Here is a 7,250-nt window from a genome sequence, read left to right on the forward strand (position 1 = left end):
GAGCATAGCTGGCTGACCCTGAGGTTGAGGACAAGTTTTCCAACAGGAAGAAGGAGGAAATCTTCGCCAGGGGAGTTGTGTGTACCCGGGAGGGCATCTTTTTCTAATCCCTACAAAGCTCTTCCATTCCTAAAAGAAAATCCATAAAGAAAGGGCCATCCCACCCTGCAGGGCACCTTTGCGCAAATCAGAAAATGGCTACTCTGCAGGCATCCTGGTGTGGCACACACTTTGGAGGTAACGGTGCAGCACGTGAGGGGCCATGGCTTGGTGGGCAGGAGTTCCAAGCTTTTCGTGGAACTTCCAGATTCACTCCTTGTGGTTCAGGAGAGAGGTTCAACTGGAAGCTGCCAATCTTCCCCACTTCACTGTGAGCCAGTTTTAGAATCTATCCTGTGCTTTGGGAGAGGACTGGGGGCAGAACCAAGAGAGGCCACTGAAGGAGAGCAATTGTGCCCAGGGCAGCCTGAGCCTGGAGCGGGGCAGTGAGGAGAGTGCAGGGAGTGGACATCTGGAGGCTGGAGGCCAGGTGGGGTCTGCCAGGACCCAGCTGAGGATGCTCATGGGTGGGCTTCCAACTGGGAAGATGAGAAGATAACAGCAAATGAGGAGGTCTGACTGAGGCTGACCATGAATCACCATTGAGAATAAACCAGACTAAGCAAGCCCTGGGGAAGGAGCCAGTGTGGGCAGATGGGGTCAGTTCCTCCGAAGCCAGCCTGTCTGTACTTCTGGTTCTGCGTTTATTTCCCTTCTACTGTCTCTAACATTCAGTAAAAGTTTTCCCAAAGTCCCACCCTGCTTCAGCTTATCCGAGTAATAAGGAGTGGAGTGTTGGGCCATGGAGGAGGCAAGGGAACAGAGGGAGAATTGAGGCTCATGGGTGCTACTGGCTTTCCCTGCCCACAGCTGGGAAGATGTTATTCCAGGTCGCTCCCTACCCTCAGGAATATCTCTCTCAGGGTGCTCTGCCACCCAGTATCAACCCAGGAGAAATGTAAAATTTATGTGGTAGAATTCCAGTTGTGTTTAAAACAAGACACACACACACACACACACACACACACACACACACACACACACACACATGGATCCAGGTCTCTTTCTTAAAATATTGGCCAGAAACACCCGAAATATCAGCAGTTACTATATATCTAGGTTCTTGGGTTGTTGGATACAGCCTAGTTTTAATTTTTTAGGTACTTTTCCAAAATTGAAGATGTTTCTAATTCATTTTTCCATCAGATAAAACCCTACGCTTTGCCTTTGAGATTTAATTTCTAGAACTGGTTCAGAACAGAATGCTAAGGTTAGCTTCAGGGCCAGTGACTGGGGACTTCCTCTAGTCCTTGACTGATCACGTGCAAGTGTGTGTTTCCCATTTCTTTTCTTTACGTAAGACACCAGATTTTCATGGCGAGGAATTTTAGCCAAGATTTCTCCAGTCTGTCCCCCCACCCCATCCTTGCAACCTCATTGGTTCTTTGATAAGAACTTTTTCCTGAGGTCTTATGCAGACTTAATTTAAGGCATCAATTTTTATCACACTTTTTAAGCTTAAGGTTAAAAATAAAATATCTCACGTAATCCCCAAGGAAAATCAGTTCTGTCCTATCTCATTGCTAATTCATAAAGGGCCTTTGACTGTTCAAATAGAAGAGTGTGAAAATTCAATGGATATTTCCAAAATTATTTCTTAAAGGAGTTTAATACTCCATCTTTGGCAACTGTGTGGCTCTGACCAGTTAAACTTAACCTAATGGAGATAAATTTGATTTTGCACGAATTAGAGCAACATTTGCAAAGCTCTTGACAAACTGTTTCATTCATACTCAGTTCCAGGATCTTTTGCTTTCCTTTTGAGGTTGGGAAGAAAAGGGTTTCAACCACACATTTCAGGCAAATGTGTTACACGCTTTAATGTGGAGGGAGCATAAGTTGTTATTATGATAACATTAATAACACTTTTCATGTATTACAGTTTAGTTGACATTTAATCCTAATTGAGAAAAATCTAAAATTAATCTTTGTAAGAAACAAGACCAGAGTGGCTAATCAGGTTTGGAAGTGGGACTAATTGTACCATCATCAGATTGATGGGCTGTTGAATATCTGATGTGAAAACCATGTCATGAAATGATAAGAAAGAATCTGTACAAAAGTCCTCTTCAATTTTTCCCTTATCCTTTATTTTGCAGTTTATTCAAAAGGCTTATTTCTTCAGCTTTAAAGCACAGATCCAAGATTCCTACCAGCTGGTTACTTTTATTTTTCAGTCAGCTCAGCTTTCATGAGAGAGATGCAAACAGAGACCACCCCCACCCCGCCTCCCCCAAATATCTTTCTTTATCACCTATAAGATGCTATAGTGGCCGAAACCGGTTTGGCTCAGTGGATAGAGCGTCGGCCTGCAGACTCACGGGTCCCGGGTTCGGTTCCGGTCAAGGGCATGTGCCTTGGTTGTGGGCATATCCCCAGTAGAGGGTGTGCAGGAGGCAGCCGATGGATGTTTCTCTCATCGATGTTTCTAACTCTCTGTCTCTCTCCCTTCCTCTCTGTAAAAATCAATAAAATATATTAAAAAAAAAGATGCTATAGTGATGCTGGGTTGGGGACTGAAGGCCTGACTGATTCTGGTGTTTTGGATTTAATTTTTGAATCCACTTATGTTTAAATTGCTGCTTATATGGGGTGTGGAGGGAGAGACACAGCAGATATGGGACTGGGAACTTGGCAGAATGGGATAGGGCTGAACAGCAATAATTAGGCCTTTCACCAAGGTGAAATCCCTCCCAGCATTCCTCCCCTAGGAGCCTGCCAGGTCAGGGCACTGGTCCTTAGGATCCCCCAGCCCCATGAAGGTTCTGGGGGTGATGCCAGACATGAAACAGTTCAATTTTTGTCTTTGGTCTGTAAGAAGCAGACAAAGGTAGATGTTCCATGGAGGGACTCACAAGACCACTCAAACCCATGAAAAAGGTGGTCAATGCCATCAATCTGATGATGCTGATGAAGTCAACCATCCCGTGTCCCCTGCTCCAGAGTCCGTTTCAGACCAGACTGTTGAAGTTGAAAGGTTGTAACTTCTGATTCAAGTTTTAGAACAATATTGAGGGATTTGGTATCAAGTTACAGAGCTATCTAAGTACCCAGACTCCATCTTTGGGTACGGGATTTGAGGCTGAAGGTAGTGAAAGCAGTCAGAAGGGATCAGAGATGAACTTAGACAAGAAGTAGGGTTCTTGGGGCAGTAGAAACATAGGAAAGTCTAACCCAGAGGATAGTTCTGCACATTTGTACATGCAAAATATACATGCTGGAAACGTCCGAAGGTGATGTAACTTTTATTTGGGATAGGGGAGAAAGGCACACATTAATTCCATGGGATTTAAACCACATAAATTCTACTCCTCACTACCCTTCTTCCCCAGAAGATAAAAAATGAGATGGAGGGCACATTTTAAGCCAGAATTTTGAAGGAGATTTAAGGAACAACAACGAAAACCAACAACACCCATTAGCTGGGCAGCAGGATCCCTGGGAATACTGCTGTCTAGACTCTAGATCTTCTCTTAGCAAGAAATCAGCTGCACTGCTGAGCTTCTCTGGCCTCCTGGCAGGAGAATTCCTCCCAATTGATCCCCCACTCCCTTCCCAGCACCCCTCTCAGCCCAATGGGTTCTCACTACCTGGAGCCAGCTTCCATGGCTGCTCAGGACCTGCCTTGTTCTGCAGGTGGGGGTTTCTGCCTTGAAAGTGTTTTGCTTTCTAGGATCTAGGAGAAGACAGAGGTGGAAGGTCCCAGCAAAGGTGTAGTGTCTCTGACCTCGTTGGCCAGCCTTGGCTCTCTCAACCCTGGGCTCCGGGCCCAGCCCACCAGGACCTCTTTCCACACTGCCCTTCTGGCCTCTCACTCATACCTCAACCCCAAGGGCAGGTCAGCAAAGGAACTTTATTTGCAAATCATCTCTGCAGAAGAGGGATGAAGAGCAGGTGACATAAATGCTCAGGGGTGGCTTCGGCAGACAGCAGAAGCTCTGGTTAGATAATTGGAGACGATTGATTCTGGCCAAACCCTGTTCCCCAATGCATTGTCATGGCACTTGTTTCTTTCATGTAGCTGAATGACTCAATGAGGACTTTATTATTATTTTTTCAGTCCTCACCTGAGGATATTTTCCCAATGATTTTAGAGAGAGTGGAAGAGAGAGGAAAAGACAGAGAGTAGTATCGATGTGAGAGAAACTCATCAGTTGGTTGCCTCCCTGTACGAACCTGACCAGGGCCCCGGCTGGGGAGGAGCCTGCAGCAGAGGTATGGGCAAAAGGCACAGAATACAGGCTACAGTTGTTTCCACCCTGAAGCAACCAAATCAGGAAGTTCTCAAAGAAGTTATTTCAAAAGCAGTGTTGGGAATTTGGAGCATGGGACTGAACTCCTGGCTAGACTTGTTCAAGAAGGGCTCTCGCACGAGCCTGGCCAGCGCCCCGGCTGGGGAGGAGCCTGCAGCAGAGGTATGGGCAAAAGGCACAGAATACAGGCTACAGTTGTTTCCACCCTGAAGCAACCAAATCAGGAAGTTCTCAAAGAAGTTATTTCAAAAGCAGTGTTGGGAATTTGGAGCATGGGACTGAACTCCTGGCTAGACTTGTTCAAGAAGGGCTCTCGGCTTCTAATTCCAGGTCGGCCTAGTGTGAAACAATTCTAATTATTAAAAAAAAAAGGCAATAATTTTTCCCATGCTCCTGACCGGAATCAAACCCGGGACACTTCAGCCACTGAGCCAAACCGGCTAGGGCTCAATGAGGACTTTTAAAAATGGTTTGGAAACATTTAAAGGGAATAAGTATCTGTTATACAAAATAAAGCACATGGAAGCAGATAAGAAATCCATTCACCTTTTCTCCTCAGCCCATCCTTCTCCCCTGAGGAAGACACTGCTGGCATTTAGAACGAGTCCCCTCAGGCCTTATTCTGTGTAATGTGAGTGAATAGCAATTGGGTCTTTGAGTGCTGAACTTTATATCCACAGACGCAGACTCCAGAAACTTCTTGGACAACCAGAATATGCCATTGTGTTATTACTACCAAGGTCTGTAGACAATGAAGATGAAATGCTCAGAATAGGCCTCAGAAGGCAATGGAGACCCTGCGGGCTCAAGAGAAACGCTTACCTCTCCCTTAAAGAATCTAAATTGGGGCCTTGCTCATAATAAGAATTACCACCAGAAATAACTTTTTATGACTTAGCTATAGGGTAGGGCAAGCTTCTAATTACTGAACATGTGCTCTTCTTATCGTCCTTTGAATGACCTTCCTCCCCTCTGAAGCCCTACGGTTCTTTCTTACCTCATTCCTTGGCTCAAGGTGCCATATGGATTTCATTTTCCCTTTCTGTCTCTGTCTCTCTCATGTACTAGTATGTGGGTTCTCACATATTTGTATATAATTAACTTTGGTTATTTTCTCTTGTTAATCTGTCTCATGCCGATTTAATAATTAGACTAGCTGGAAGAGCCTAGAAGGGTGGAGGGAAATTTCCTCCTTTGCCACAAAGGCTCAGTTCTTTGCACTTTTCCCTTTCACTTCTCTATCTTATCTACAAATGTAAAGTCCTAATGAATATGTCTAAAGAGAACCTTCACTTACTCTGAAATTCAAATACAGTGTAATTCAGGGTATTCAATGCTCTCCACTCCCCCTCTGCAATCTCATCTGTATCTGTGCAGCCCACTGTAGAACTGAACTCCTAGCTAGGCTTGTTCAAGAAGGCCCCTCGGCTTCTAATTTCAGGTTGGCCTAGTGTGAAACAATTCTAATTATTAAAAAAAAAAAAGGCAATAATTTTCCCCATGCTCCAAATTCCCAACACTGCTTCTGAAATAACTTCTTTGAGAACTTCCTGATTTGGTTGCTTCAGGGTGGAAACAACTGTAGCCTGTATTCTGTGCCTTTGGCCCATTCTGCCTGTGCCTTTGGCTGGGTCACACAGCCGTCGTCGAAGGTTTCCCAGAAGTGGTCCCTCTTCACTATCAAGAGATGATTCAGCATTTCCTTTTTTTAAGGGTCAAATGTTCTCCAGAGACCACACGTTTGCTGTCTCTCAGTTCTAGCATTTGGCTGAAAAGAGAAGCTTGTGAAGGTTGGGGTCGATACCCAAGTTTACTGTTTCTTTCAACGGGGAAGACTCAAGAAGGTGGGAGATTGCTAGTTTATGAGACATTTTGAAAATGGTTTTGAAAATAATGGCTACCCAAAGGAGGGGCTTCATTCCAGAGTCATGGCCTGAGGCTTCCTGGGCAAAGCAGACTCAAGGGACACCTCAGAGAACAACAGTAGTTTCCTGAGACTCTCACCAAGAATGCTATGGGAACTGAGAAAAAACCTTGGAAAGGGGCCCCAAGGAATCTCAAGTGTGACTGCTGAAGGAAACGCCAGCTTTTCTGGCGTAATCTCCATATTTTATAGATGAAAAGAAGGCACAGAGGAGAGAAGACTTGTCAAAGCCCCATGGCTTCTCACCGAGGGCATTTTATATTAGATTTGGCTGCCCTTCATTTATGACACCTCCAAATTCCTTTTCCTTTAAGCTTTTGCTTCAAAATTGTAAAGTTGTATTTATTGCTTTTCCTACTTCATTTACTGTGTTCATTTTTTTAAAATTAATAATCCTCACCAGAGGATATATTTTTACTGATTTTAGAGAGAGCGGGATGAAAGGAGAGGGAGAGGGAGAAACATAGATGTGAGAGAGAAACATTGCTTGGTTGCTTCTGTACGCACCCTGATGGGAGATCAAGCCGGAAACCTGGTATGTGCCCTGATGGGGACCTTGCAGTATATGGGACAATGCACCAACCAACTTAGCCACATTGTCCAGGGCCACTGTGTTAATTTTTATTAATTTTTGTTAAATTTATTGTTATCAGTATTGCAGATGTTCCCCATTTTTCCTGCTTTGCTCCTCTCCACCCAGTCCCGACCCCACCAAGTCCTTCTTCACACAATTGTCTGTGTCCATGGGTTATGCATATATGTTCTTTTGTTAATTTCTTTCTGTCCCCTCCATTACCCTCCCTTCTGAGATCTGTCATTCTATTCCATTCATCCATGTCTCTGGACCTATTTTGTTTGTCAGTTTATTTTGTTCATTAGATTCCACATATAAGTCAGATCATGTGATATTTGTTTTTCTCTGACTGGCTTATTTCACTTAATAATCTCCAGGGTCATCCATGCTGTCTAAAAGG

The 7,250-nt window shown here is 44.4% G+C and overlaps 1 long non-coding RNA gene across 1 annotated transcript; it reads right to left on the minus strand.

Moving 5' to 3' along the window:
* Positions 1-12: 12 nt before the first annotated feature.
* On the minus strand, positions 13-5,405 carry LOC107185205. Its single transcript, XR_001516124.1, has 3 exons — positions 5,350-5,405; positions 3,690-3,775; positions 13-129 (listed from the first exon to the last, which is right to left on the minus strand). It is a non-coding gene; the product is annotated as an uncharacterized LOC107185205 (long non-coding RNA).
* Positions 5,406-7,250: the final 1,845 nt, after the last annotated feature.

The sequence above is a fragment of the Myotis davidii genome, unplaced genomic scaffold, assembly GCF_000327345.1.
Source record: "Myotis davidii unplaced genomic scaffold, ASM32734v1 scaffold68, whole genome shotgun sequence".
Taxonomy (NCBI): Eukaryota; Metazoa; Chordata; class Mammalia; order Chiroptera; family Vespertilionidae; genus Myotis; species Myotis davidii.